The sequence below is a fragment of the Triticum dicoccoides genome, chromosome 1B (assembly GCF_002162155.2).
Source record: "Triticum dicoccoides isolate Atlit2015 ecotype Zavitan chromosome 1B, WEW_v2.0, whole genome shotgun sequence".
NCBI classification, from domain to species: Eukaryota; Viridiplantae; Streptophyta; class Magnoliopsida; order Poales; family Poaceae; genus Triticum; species Triticum dicoccoides.
In genome coordinates this window covers 640,369,152-640,382,177 of record NC_041381.1, presented here as the reverse complement: position 1 = coordinate 640,382,177, position 13,026 = coordinate 640,369,152, and the positions used below count along the sequence as shown (strand labels likewise).

The 13,026-nt window shown below is 47.8% G+C and overlaps 1 pseudogene; it reads left to right on the top strand.

Moving 5' to 3' along the window:
• Positions 1–12,080: 12,080 nt before the first annotated feature.
• The window catches only part of LOC119350765, a 3,574-nt pseudogene continuing 2,628 nt past the window's right edge, over positions 12,081–13,026 (top strand).

Sequence of the window (13,026 nt, the reverse complement as noted above, 5' to 3'; positions counted from 1 at the left end):
TTTGTTGCAACTTGAAGTTATGATGAGAAGCATAAGCAATCAACAAACGAATAGATTCAAGGCGAGCAACGGGAGCAAAGATTTCATCGTAGTTGATACCCTCAACTTGGGAGTAGCCTTGTGCTACCAAACGAGCCTTATTGTGAACGATAATCCCATGAGCATCTTGCTTGTTCTTGTCCAATGACATTATGGTTCCCGGTTGGCCTTGGCACCAATCTCCACACCTTGTTGTGCTCAAAGTTGTTGAGTTCTTCATGCATGGCATTGAGCCAATCCGGATCCTCGAGCGCCTCATTGACCTTTTGGGGTTCAACACAAGAAACAAACATGTGATGTTCAAAATAGTTTGCCCATTCTCTACGAGTGCTTACCCCTTTTCTCAAACTTCCAAGCACATCCTTCATAAGATGCTCTTTGGTAGTGATCTTGGAAGCAATCTTGGCGGCACGACGCTCCAATTCCTCCTCAAGAGAAAGTTGAGGAGCGGAAACTTGATCATCTTGAGCATCGTCAAGAGCTTGTTCTTGATCTTGATCTTGATCTTGATCTTGAACTTGCTCGGGAGGGGGAACTTGACCTTGGGAATCACTTGGTGGTTCACCACCATCTTGAGGTTGATCTTGCCCTTGATCTTGTTTGCTTGGTTGAGGGCCTTCACCTTGTTCTTTGGAAGCGTGCGGGTCGTGGGTTGGTGATGGCTCCACTTGAGTGGAACTTTGTCCTTCTCCTTCGGCCACAAGGGGTTCCTCAATGGTTAGGATATGACCAACACCCATTCTTCTTATCGCTTGGGGAGGAATTTCATCACCTACATCACAAGTACCACTTTGCTCCACTTGGGAGCCGTTATTCTCGTCAAACTCCATGTTACACGTCTCCTTAATGAGTCCCATGGACTTGTTGAGGACACGGTAAGCATGAGAGTTTGTAGCATAACCAACAAATATGCCCTCATGAGCTCTAGCGTCAAATTTAGATAAACGAACACCTTTCTTGAGAACGAAACACTTACAACAGAACACCCAGAAGTACTTGAGGTTGGGCTTGTTATCGGTAAGACTCACATATGGAGTCTTGTTCAAGCCCTTGCGGAGATAGAGACGATTTGATGCATGACAAGTGGTGTTGATGGCTTTGTCCCAAAAGTTGTAGGGGACTTAAACTCCGCCATCATGGTCCTTGCCGCATCCATCAACGTCCAGTTCTTCCTCTCCGCTCCACCATTTTGTTGAGGGGTTTAAGGTGCGGAATATTGATGCTTGATCCCCTCATCACTAAGAAACTCATCCAAGGTGTAGTTCTTGAACTCGGTGCCGTTGTCACTTTTTATTGTCAAGATCTTTGCATGTGTTGACGTTGAGCTTCATTTGCAAAGTCGATGACGGTTTGTTGAGTCTCACTCTTCCTCTTGAAGAAATATACCCAGTGTATCTTGAATAATCATCCACAATCACCAAGCAATACTTCCTACCCCCAAGACTATCAAAGGATGGAGGACCAAAGAGATACAAGTGAAGGAGCTCCAAGGGTCTCTTCGAGTAGATGATAGTCATGGGAGGGTGAGCCTTCTCATGTAGCTTTCCTTTGATACAAGCACTGCAAGCACGATCTTTGGCAAAACTAACATTTGTTAGTCCACGGACATGGTCCCCCTTGAGAAGACTTTGCAAAGATCTCATATTGACATGGGCTAAACGGCGATGCCAAAGCCATCCCACGTCAACTTTAGCCATTAGGCATGTCGCGGTCTTAGTGGGTCGCTCCAAAAAGTTAATCACATAAAGACCGTTCTCGACATGCCCAATAAAGGCTACTTTAAGAGTCTTGCTCCACAAGAGGGCCACGGTATCAATATCAAAGAAAGTGGCAAAGCCCATGATTGCAAGTTGATGAACAAAAAGTAAATTGTATGCAAGGGACTCAACAAGCATGACTTTCTCGATCGTGAGATCATGAGAAATGACAACCTTGCCAAGACCCAATACCTTAGAAGACGAGGCATCACCCCACTCGACATTGGTGGGCATAGATGGGACCTTGTGCATGTCCACCACCAAGTCCTTGCTTCCGGTCATATGATTTGTGGCTCCACGATCGAGCAACCATGATCCCCCACCGGAAGCAAACACCTACAATAGATCAATGCTTGGTTTTAGGTACCCATTAGTAATGGGTCCTTTGATGTTAGTAACAAGGGTCTTAGGAACCCAAATAGAACATTCAATGTACTCATAAGGAGAACCAACAAATTTGGCATAAACATGCCCATCACTAGCACGTCATAGCACATAAGAAGGGTTAAAGTCACCGACTTTGTTGGAAGGAGTGACAATGGCCTTATTGACACCACCACCCTTCACATTGTTCTTCTTATTCTCCTTAGGTGCACCCTCTCCCTCCTTCACAAAAGTTTGCTTGAGAGGAATAGGTTGTTTGGCCTTGTCAGTCTTCTTCTTGTTCTTAGACTTGGGTGCAAACCCAACTCCCTCCTTGCCCACAACTTCCTTTTGATTGCTCAAATGATCATTGAGGTTCTTCTCACCTTGTATGCACGACACAAGGCCTTTCTCAACTTGCTCCTCCAACTTGGCATTCTCCTCCACAAGATGCACATGCTCACAACACGGGTTAGTAGCATTTGCATTATCAATTAAGACCATATGAGGAAAAGTGGCTTCCTCCTTGGTTAGCTTCACTTGGATTTGATCATGAGACTCCTTGAGCCTAGCATGAGCACCCTTCAAGGCCTTGTGAGCCTTGTCAAGTATCTCAAACTCCTCCTTGAGTCTAGTATGGTCAACCCCAAGTTTAGCCTTCTCGGAATTGAGCACATGAGATACAACAAGAGCATGATCAAGATCTTTCTTTAATTTAGCATGATCATCATTGTGTGACTCCCCAAGAGCCAAACGATGACCATGCTCTTCCTCAAGCGCATTAGAGAGATCCGATATCTCATCGGCATAGTGACGACTATGTCCTTCTATCTTAGAGATGGTTTCTTCGTGAGCCTCGATCATGTCATTGGCTTCACCAAGTTGTTCCAAGAGAGCAACAAAGTGCTTCTTGGATTTACCCTTGAGCTTACTCATAAAAGACTCAAACTCATTAACTTCCTCATTAGACCCCTCAGTTTCATCAATGCAATCCGTCAAGGAAGGATTAGTAGTGATGGTAGTTTTGATGTTGGGGGTTACCTTGTTAGTGGCTTTGGCCATGAGGCACTTGGCGGTGATGTTCTTGTTGGGTGAGTCAAAGAGGGACACCCGTGGAGTTGTGGCAATGGCAACGGAGGCCACTGTCTTCATCATCCTCATTGTACTCTTCTTGTGCCACAAACCCCTTGGGAGGAGTCTTCTTGGTGAAGTTGTTCTTGTTCGGGAAGGACTTGGCTTTGTCTTTTCGAATAAGCTTGCCACCATTGTCTTCCCACTTCTTGTAAGGACACTCCGCCAAAAAGTGGCTCACATTGCCACAATTATAACATGTTCTCACACGTTGCTTGCCCTTGGTGCCACTTGAGTTGTTCTTGTTCAAGTTGGGCCTTGAGTTCTTCTTGCTCCAAAATTGCCTTGAAGCGAGAGCCATGTGCTCATGATAATCATATTTTGTATCTTCGAGATTACTCTCCTCTTCTTCCTCTTCATCCTCCTCTTCCATACTAGCATTGGCCTTCAAAGCAAGGTTGGGTTTCTTCACCCGTTGAGAGCGCATCCCCGCATTGTCAGCGGTCTTGTCCAAGATTCTCATAGCAACAAACTCATCCAACACTTCACTTGATGACAAGGTATGAAAGTCCGGCCTTTGACAGATGACGGATGACATGGCCTTGTGGTAGGGCATCATGGCCTTGAGAAACTTGCGCTTGATCCAATTGTCATCCGTATCCTTTCTCCCATGATCTCGGAGTGAGACCGCGAGAGTGGTTAATCTCCGGTAGAGCTCACAAGGTTCTTCATCTTCATTCATTGCAAACTCATCGGCTTCATCTTGCACCACTTCATAGTTGGAGTGTTGAATGCTTGCGCTTCCCTTGTAAATGGAAACAACATGTTCCCAAGCTTCCTTGGCCACGGTGAAAGGTCGGATATGAGCAATATCTTCGGGTGGAATTGCATCTTGAATAATGAAGAGAGCAGACTCGTTGAATTGATTATTCGCGACTTCTCTAGGGGTGAAGTTTCTTGGGTCATGCGGGTAAAAACCTTGCTCAATAATTCTCCAAAGGTTAGTGTTACTATGATTTAAATGACACTTAAAATGGTAGACCCAAGCGGCAAAATCCTCATTTTTCACAAACTTAGGAGGAGGACCAACATGATTTAAATGAGTGGAGGGAACCGGTCCTCCATAAGTAAGAGGTGGTTCAACATGGGCAAAGATGTCGTTTCCACTTCTACCACTAGGCAAGGGAATTTTATCACTCGAAGCTTCCCCCTTATCGGAGTTAGCATCCGCCACCTTGTTAGTGGGAGCGACCATTTCCAACGGTGCGGTGGATAACTTAAGACCATCAAGAAACTCCTTGAACATGCCTTTGACCTCGGTCGTCATGGAGGTTTTCAATGTGTCCAAAGACGCATTGAATTACTCACGTGAGACCGGGGATCCCCCACCGGCCGTAGACAAGGAATGATTCACACCAGGGTGCTCCTCCTCACCGTGTACGGTGTCAACCATACTCTTCGGACGGTAAAGTCCTTAAAAGAGACGAGGCTCTGATACCAATTGAAAGGATCGATATAGTTGACTCGGGGGGGGTGAATAGGCAACTAACAAATTTTAACTTTTCTTTACCAAATTAAACTTTGCATCAAAGTAGGTTATCTAGATATGCAACTAGGTGAGCAACCTATATGATGCAACAAAAAAGCACACAAGCAAGCAAAGGATACAACACAATATAAAATTGCACAAGTAAAGGTGAGAGATAACCAAGAGTGGAGTCGATGGAGACGAGGATGTGTTACCGAAGTTCCATCCCTTTGAGGGGAAGTACGTCTCCATTGGAGCGGTGTGGAGGCACAATGCTCCACAAGAAGCCACTAGGGCCACCGTATTCTCCTCACGCCCTCACACAATGCGAGATGCCGTGATTCCACTATTGGTGCCCTTGGAGGCAGCGACCGAACCTTTACAAACAAGGTTGGGGCAATCTCCACAACTTAATTGGAGGCTCCCAACGACACCACGAAGCTTCACCACAATGTAATATGGCTCCGAGGTGACCTCACCGTCTAGGGTGCTCAAACACCCAAGAGTAACAAGATCCGCACGGGATTAGTTGGGGGAATCAAATTTCTCTTGGTGGAAGTGTAGATCGGGGCCTTCTCAACCAATCCCTACAGAATCAACAAGTTTGATTTGCTAGGGAGAGAGATCGGGCAAAAATGGAGCTTGGAGCAACAATGGAGCTTAGGGATGGAAGAGGTAATCGACTTGGAGAAGAAGACCCCCCCCTTATGTAGTGAGAGGACAAATCCAACCATTATCCACTTATTCAGCCCACGACATGTGGTACTACCGCACCAAACCTGTGGTACTACCGCTAAGGCATGCAGTACTACCGCTCCCATGGCAGTGACCAGACGAGGCCATGTTGCGTTGACGCAACGAGCGGTAGAACCGCCGGAGAGGTACTACCGCGCGCCCTTGCGTTACTACCACATGGCAGGGATTGTCCAGACTAGGAAGTGTTGGGTTCTACGATAGGGTGCGTCGACAGCAAATTAAAATTTTCCTATGCGTAGAACATCCAGGAACATGCTACGGGAGATGGATCACAGTTCGTTACCACTAGACGCACAGTGCCGTGCAGCGGAAGAAGAGTTGGGGCAGCGCGTCCGCGTGGATCGTCTCCTCCTCGTCCGATCTCCCTCGAACAGCCGGTCGTTCGATCCCACGTACAAGTTCGCCGGAGCGGTGCAAGTGCACCGCCTCTAACGGTATCCGCGCGTGCAGGAGGAACACCGTGCGGCGGACTGCTAGGTCCTATCACACAGTCGGCGGCGAGTGGAGGTGGCTATTCGCAACACATGCAAAACCTAGTCGTAGCGCCGAAGCAATCAACCGCATGAGTGTGTCGTACCTCCACTTTATATAGGCATCCGTCACAGGCTCAACACTTGGGCCTCGCACGGACCCTAAAGCCCAAAGTCTACTCGGTCACGTTCCTAGTCCAGTTCGGATCACATCTGACCAGTGTCCTACGAACCGACTTCGTAGGTTCCTTCCCTTAAGCGCGCGACCCCTTAGGTTCAAGTCAGCTTGGTCGCAGTTCGGATCACCTCCGACCTGCACGGTTGGTAGCGGCCTCTAGCAAGGCGTGCCGACCACCAAGCAGACTATGAAGCTTGTTAGGCGAACCTGTACAATGTGTCACACTTCTGTTCCCTTTGCCTCACGATATACGTTGTCGGGCTCAAGGCGAGACTGTCATCCTTGTGGTAGCCCGACCTCTTTCTCGTTACAGTGATCCCGACCCCTATCCGGATTATCTCATAATCCTTGTCGCATGGCCATGCTTATCCTGGTCGGATCACACAAGGGGCCCAGAGTATATCTCTCCTGATCGGAGGGGCAAATCCCATCTTGCTCGACCATGTCTCGCAGCATGGGACTGGACATACCCAAAACCTACCTTTGTAACTACCCAGTCACGGAGTAGCGTTTGGTCGGCCCAAAGCAAGTCTGTCACCATCCCGAGTACATGCGTCAGCTCAGGTCTTAGGACATAGAACATATGTTGTACTAGAGACTCACAGATGACATATCGCTGCGTCTCATAGTTGGGTCTGTCCGATCGGACCTTATCTCGACTCGGATCCGACTACGTCGAATCCGACCAGACCTTCCCAAGTCCATATTATCTGGTTAGCATCCAATGCTCCATGGCTAGTGAGACCAAGCCATCAACCGTGTCATATGCTAGTCTAATCGGTTGCACGTCCACACAGCCCTTTCGACTAGGGACCTTTTAGGACAGTCATCATACAATGCATAGTCCCACAAACAAGTCATGTACTTGCTGATACACGCCATTGATAATGTCTAAGGACTATCTTTATTCATAAACACATAGGAAATATCATCATACATGATTGCCTCTAGGGCATATCTCCAACAGGAAGGCACAGACTAATAAAATTACATCCGTGGCTACTTTCGCTGAGTTTCGATCTGTGCAAAAATCCGACACGGTATTACCGCATAAAGGGCACGGTACTACCGCGTAGGGCGCGGGTGTAAAAGATTACATCCGCCCCTACTTTCGCACGGGTTACTGTACTGAGCTGGAGGCCACGGTACTACCGCGTCCGAGGAGCGGTACTACCGCGTCCTTGGCCGGTACTACCGTGGGCCTCTGCGTTAGTACTGCTCCCTTGAGCAGTACTACCGCATGTCACATCACACTACCACTTGGAGTCCTTCATGTTGCAAAGACACGGATAAACGGTCGGTGCTCCAGAGAAGCAAAGGAAATGTGGTGCAAAGGAACAGACGTGTACGTGTTGATACCACCCAAACCTTTTTGAAGCGGACCCCTCTTAATAGTACGGCTTTCGTACGACTCAAATCCACTGAAAAGAAATGTAGAGAAACGCCGTCTTCACTAGGCTCCGAGGGGCACCGAATCATCCCATGCCTAGACTGGAGATATCTGAAATGCTTAATGCACACGATTAGTCCGCAAATGCATTGTCATCAATCACCAAAACCACATAGGGAGAAATATGCCCTTACAGCTTCTTTATCGAATGAAAGCATTCATAAGCGATCAACACGTTATCAGTAATTAATGTACCTGGTACAAAAGTACTCTTTGTAGGAGAAATCACCTCAGGTAGGATTTTTTTCAACCTATTAGCCAATATTTTTGAAATGATTTTGTATACCACATTACATAGGCTGATGGGCCTAAACCGTGTAATTATCTCTGGACTGTCCACCTTAGGTATTAACACCACATTAGTGGCATTCCACCCATCTGGTATCTTTTTGTTATTTATCGCTTGTAACACTTCATCTGTTAGCTCCTCTCCAATGATATGCCAAAAGCGTTTAGAAAAGATAGCATGAAGCTCATTAGGCCGGGGGCCTTCATATCTCCTATTTGAACTAATTTTTTATTACCTCTTCCCTAGTGTATGGAGCAATTAGGAGATCATTCATTTGTCCCGTTACCACAGGTTTGACTGTATTCAACAAGGATTCATCGATCAACCCTACATCCGAATTGAACAGATTCTGGAAATAAATAAAAAAATTAGGGGCTTGAGGTTATCATTCCCCTCAACCCATGCATTATTGTTATCTTTCAATCTTTTGATTAAATTACGACGCCTACGAGCCGAAGCATACTGATGATAAAAACTTGGTATTATGGTCTCCGCGGCAAAGCCAATTTGCATGCCCTCTCTGAGCCCAGTAAATTTCCTCCTGCTCGAGGAGGTTTTCAATTTTTAGCGTCAACTCTTGTTGTTTTGCCCTTGTACTAGCATCGAAGGGTTCTCGCATTAGTGCCTCTAGTTCCTGCTGGGCTGCTTTCAGTCGGGCGTGAGGGCCCTTCAAAACTTTTCTGTCCCATTGGTGGAGATCCTTATGCACTGCTGCTAGCTTGTCACTGGTTGAGGGACAGAGCCCCCTTACGACAACGTTCTGCCAAGCCGTTTTTTTTTCTCACTACTTCTTCCACAGTTTCCTCTTCTAATCACCTTGCCTCAAATTTTCTATCTGAACGACGCTGCTGAGCTGCGACTCCCACAAGGTATTTTGTATCCAAACATATCGGCCTGTGGTCCGACTTGCCCATATCCAGATTTATAAGGCCACGTAATGGGTGCATATCCATCCATCCCGAATTCGAGACTGCACGGTCCAGCCTTTCACGCAGTCCTCCTCTGAAAAAGGTAAACTTGTCGCCATGATAGCCAATATCCTCCAAAGGGCAGTCTGACAGGGCATCTTGGAAGGCTTGTAGCCTAGACTGTTGCCGCGCCCATGCATAGGCCGTTGCCTCTAGCTCAGGCGCCACACCTGTGCCCTGACTTCCTTCCTTCCGCGGGAACCAATCGGGGGTGTGTGATGGGCTTCGATACAGAGCACGCAGCGAGGTCTCCATATGCGATGCCATTTTTTTTTGCAAAGACAACCTTCTATTTATCAAAGATCAAGATAGTACAAAAAATACCAAAAATAAAAAATACATACAGGTCCGTAGACCATCTAACAACAACTATAAACACCGGAGCGAGCCGAGGCGCGCCGCTGTCATTGTCCCTCTCTCGTCAGAGTTGTGTAAACCTTATTGTAGTAGACAGTTGAGAAATCATCGTGTTAAGGCCCCATAGGACCAGCGCACCAAAACAGTAGCCGCTGCCAAAGAAGAGACGCGTAGAACAAAAGGGTCCAACCTATAGACACACGAACAAAGACCGGATCCATGTGGATTCGTCGAAGACAAACGCCGACCGAATCCCATGAGATTTGCGGGAGACAAACCTCCACACGATACCTTCAACCATATATTTGAAAAGTTCCGACCGGCAATATAGAAAGCTTCAACCGGGGAGTGCAAAACAAAAAAAATCTGCAATTGTTGACACAAAAGCTTCAAGCACATATTTGAAAAGCTTCAACTGGAGACCGGCGAGAAAAAAGCTGCAGCGGCGAGCCGTTGATGCACGTGACGATTTTTCTATGCACCAATGGTGCTACGACGGATGTTGAACCGGCGCTCCCAGCATTGCTGGAACTGACGGCCGCCAATTTTTTGCTGCGTTTGGAAGACGATTTTGCTTCATAGGAGGGGCGGACCAGTGGGCGCTGGTCTTGCAACCAGCGAGCGGCGATGAGCCGGCGGTGCTTCGAGGTCGTGCGTTGATGACGAGAGTCGATGGGCTCGTCGTCTCCATTTTTTTCTTACTGGGCATGCGCGAGACGAAGAATGAATGGCTGCTAGGTGTATCTGGTGACTTCGCGTCTACCTTAGGCGGCTGGCCGAAATTTGTGCCGGTCGGCCGGCGCCTGCAGTGGCCAATTGAAAAACACCAGATCGTAAAATAGCATACTCCATGGATGAGGGGCGGAGCTAAGAACCAAATGTGAAGGAGGCCAAATGAACTTGTACACGGGGCAAGTTATAACAATACAGACATATATATATTTTTCTAAAATCTGAGGGATTAACATCATAACAAGCACACGTCGCGCGCACACACTCACATGCATAGAAATACGGGATTATGGAACTTCAAAAAGGAAATCATGGGATTATGGGGAAGCCATGGCTCCAGCCAATCCCCTGCCTCCTCCACTGCCATGGATCACCTACGTAACTAATGATATATTGTTACAAAAAATATCAAACCACTAGCTCCTCACTAAAGATCCACATAGACTCTTGGTAGCTAAAATCCCTCCAGGTGGGGCTCATAGTTTGGGATTTCAAATTGTACTTTTCACCCGTGTCGATAAAATGAAGATCCTCGCGGTCACCGTCTTCACATGTATAAATGGATTTGCAAAAGAATTTGCTGATGAAAAGCGTTCGGTTGCCCAGCCCACCTGAAACTAGCACCCATTGTGCGCCTTCATTGACACCTGTCTCATAAACCTCCACCTTGCTAGTGAAGTTGATACTATATGCAGGCCAATGCAGTTGGCGTCTCACCATGAGCAGCTTCCCACATGACTCGACTAAGTGCCACATGACAGTGATGAGATCCTTAGGTTCGTATGGCACATCATCGTCCACCCAACATACTACGCCTTCAAGAATCATGTCATCGCCTGTTTTCTTCCGAAGTTCTTCTAAGGCGGCCTCCTCGGGATTTTGCTCACGCGGCGCCTCAGTGTGGCCATCATAATTATTCGTGGCCTCGTCCTTACCACCCTCATCATTCTTGTTGTCGTCAACATCGCGCCACACATCAAAATCGTAATTGCCAGATGGGTGCTTGATGAGGCGCTCGATACTAGTAACTGTGGGTATGCCATCGCTATCAAAATTTATATCGAGAGAGACTAGATCCTCGGCCCGAGTGATTCCATATAGTTTGTCTCCAAGAAAAGCAATGTCGACGATGTAGATGAAGGGGACGCTTTGTGGCTCAGGCAGCCACACACCCTTCCCTGGTCGGACTAAGATAAGGGGATGATTCCAATTATTGGTCATGACAGCGATGATGTCAGAAGGCGTTGACCTTAGGAGCACTTTACGGACCTTGAAAATCTTGGAAACATTGCCGATGATAGCATCCAGCTCGGGGAGCAACACGGTGGTGCCAGTGAACGGATTGTGCAATGAGTAGCTATGCATCTTGTCGTCATCGATGAGGTCGAGGGCGAGCCAATCGTCGCAGGAGGCAATGCATGTTGTATTGCTGGGCAAGGTGGGGAGCCGGGAAGGGGAGGTGCCAACAGGATCCGAAGGTGTGAAGAACGAGCCATCTGACATGACAATCCAGGGTACCTGTCGTGAAGCCGCAATGTGTCGGCGCATAGCTCGATGCCACGAACGACACACCATGCGGAAGCGAGCGCGGTCGAAAGAGACCCAGTGCCGGTCACGCCGCACCTTCTTGAAGCCAAAGCCAGCGATGAAATCAAGAAACCGTCGGACTCGCGGCCATTCTCTGAAGCGAGCGCGGAAACCCAGGTGCCGTCGGAGTCGTGACCACAGCGAGGCGCGGCGCGGTAAGGAAACCAGTCGGTTGATGACCAGGCCTAGCACGTCCGGCGGGAGTTCTGACCACGACGCCGGAGTCGGCGTCGCCATAGATAGAAGCGGATGTGGATCGATCGGGTGATTTGCGTCAACCGTCTGGTGTAGTCGGGGCACCGCGAGTACTGCACTACGTGCTGCCTAGCTACGTATATAAGGAAGGATAGGTTAGTTCCGATTTTGACGGGAGTCCCGCACCCAAACGGACGCCAACGTGAACGAACATTCCCGAGTTTGAGCCGAATTCCAATTAGCGTGCTGGCTCGCGCGACCCCTGCCGGAACCGAGTACTCTTGCACGGACCCGCAAACCTAATCAAACACGATCCGCCGTCTCGGCGGCCGCGGCGGCGATGGGCAAGGCGAAGGGGAAGCATCTTTTTGATAAGGTCGAAGTGACTAAACCTACAGCGAGTCACGGCACGTCGGCTGAAATTTACATGATCTTTTTTTTTTTGAGGGAAATAAATTTACATGATCTGTCTGAAGTACAAAACCAAAACCCCTGCAAAGATTCAACCAGAGCTTCTTGATATCAAGCACCTGTTCAGTGTGGATCCAGAAAAGAACACACCTAAGGATGTACTACTTGACAATAAGAATGCAAAGAAGGGGACTCGTGGTGGGTACGCACCTGAAGTCACTGTACTGGAGAAAGTTGTTTTGGCATCAGATTTCATATGGTCCGAGGCGCATAAACTCCGGGAATTCCTTGGTTCATTCACTAAGATTTCATTTGATAATCCTGCATCTCTGCCCATCAAGAACCATGAACTCACCACAGATGAGGTCAAATACCTCTGCCAGGATTTACAGGTGCTGGATAAAAAAAAAAGTTCAAGCATATCTTGAAGCAGCGCGCATGCATAAGGAAAGCCCTGCCGCCATCTTCGCAAGTTCCACCAAAGGCTGATGGTGCTGCAACGGACACCAAGGTCAAAGATGATGTTCAACTTTTACAGGAAATGGAAGAAATGGATTCTGATGAAAATCACCACCTGGAGGAGATGCTTCATGAAGCTTATGAGCAGTATGTGACAAAAAAGGGTCAAGAAGAAAAACAAGAATACAAACGTGACAAGCGAATCGATCCTGATGCTGATGCAGCTTTGTTAGAGGTAGGTGAAGATGATGGTAGCAACGTTAGCATCGATCAAGGTTCTGACAAAGATCAAGGCAAGAGACCAACCCCCTTTTATCATGTCTAGATACAGAGAAGCCAGCGGAAGAGCAAGATGTTAAAGCAGTGGTTCAGTCAGGATATGTTGACAGAAGCAGGAAGAAGGGGAAGGGTGGCAA